Genomic DNA, 1,698 nt, shown 5'->3' with positions numbered 1-1,698 from the left:
AGGGCAGTGTCACTGGCCCTCATATGTGGGATCCGTACCGGGGCCCTCTGGCATCCCAAGCGAGTTCTTAACCATCGCGCCACTCGGCCGGCCCTGTCTTAGGGTGTTTAAGAGGAAGGTAATAAGAAAAAAATAATAGCTCTTCTTTACCCAAAGGAATGCTCTTCTTCATATGTGGACAGAAAACTTAGAAGAGTCTGATGTGTGAGCAGTCAAACTGGCTCCAGAAACCATAGATAGCAAATGCCTAAATGTGACTTGGCATCTGCATCTACAAAGGACTTTTTTAAAGTGTTTTTTTAAAAACTTTATTGGGGAACAGTGTGTTTTTCCAGGACCCATCATTTTCATGTCAAGTCATCGTTTTCAATCTAGTTGTGGAGGGCACAGCTCAGCTCCACGTCAAGTTGTGGTCTTCAGTCTAGTTGTGGAGGGTGCAGCTCACTGGCCTATGTAGTAATTGAACCAGCAACCTTGGTGTTATGAGCCCACATTCTAACCATTTGAACCAACTCTCTGCTCCAGGGCTTTTTTTTTTTTAATTAAAGTTTATTGGGGTTAACAATGGTTAGTAAAGTTACATAGGTTTCAAGTGTAAAATTCTGTAATACATCATCTATATATCACATTGTGTTCACCACCCAGAGTCAGTTCTCCTTCCATCATCATACATTTGATCCCATTTACCCTCATCTACCACCCCTTCCCCCCTTACTTTCTGGTAACCACTAAACTATTGTCTGTGTCTATCAGTTTTTATTCCTTTGTTTATTTGTTTTGTTCCTTTGTTGCTTTCAGTTGTATATCCCACATATCAATGAAGTCATATGGTTCTCAACTTTTTTTCTGACTTATTTTGCTTAGCATAATGCTCTCAGGATTCATTCATGTTGTCACAAATGGCACTATTTCATCTTTTCTTATGGCAGAATAGTATTCCATATATATATATATATATATATATATATAAAATCACATCTTCTTTATCATCATCTAACATCACATCTTCTTTATCATCATCTAACAAAGGACACTTTTGTTTCCATGTCTTGGCCATCATAAATAAAGCTGCAATGAACATCGAAGCACATATATCTTTACAGATAAATGTTTTCAGATTTTTTGGGTAGATACCCAGGAGAGGGATTGCTGGGTCATATGGTAATGCTATTCTTAATTTTTTGAGAAACCTCCACACTGCCTTCCATAGTGGCTGCACCAATCTGCATTCCCACCAACAGGGTTCCTTTTTCTCCACAGCCTCTCCAGCACTTGTTATTACTTGTCTTGTTGATGATAGCCATTCTAACTGGTGTGAGGTGATATCTCAGTGTGGTTTTTATTTGCATTTCTCTGATGTTTAGTGATATTGAGCATCTTTTCATATGTCTTTTGGCCATCTGTATGTCCTCTTTGGAGAAATGTCTATTCCGGTCCTCTGCACATTTTTTAATTGGATTGTTTTTTTGTTGAGTTGTATGAGTTCCTTATATATTTTGGATATTAGCCCCTTATCAGAGGTGTTGCTTGCAAAAATCTTCTCTCATTCGGTTGGTTGCCTTTTTATTTTGTGGATGGTTTCTTTTGCTGTGCAAAAGCTTTTTAGTTTGATATAGTCCCATTCATTTATTTTAACTTTTACTTCCCTTGTCTTTGAGGTCAAATTCATAAAATCCTCTTTGAACCCAAGGTCCATAA

The sequence above is a fragment of the Hipposideros armiger genome, unplaced genomic scaffold, assembly GCF_001890085.2.
Source record: "Hipposideros armiger isolate ML-2016 unplaced genomic scaffold, ASM189008v1 scaffold_742, whole genome shotgun sequence".
In the NCBI taxonomy this organism is placed as follows: domain Eukaryota; kingdom Metazoa; phylum Chordata; class Mammalia; order Chiroptera; family Hipposideridae; genus Hipposideros; species Hipposideros armiger.
The sequence above is the reverse complement of the archived record's forward strand: the minus strand, read 5'-3'. Positions refer to the sequence as shown.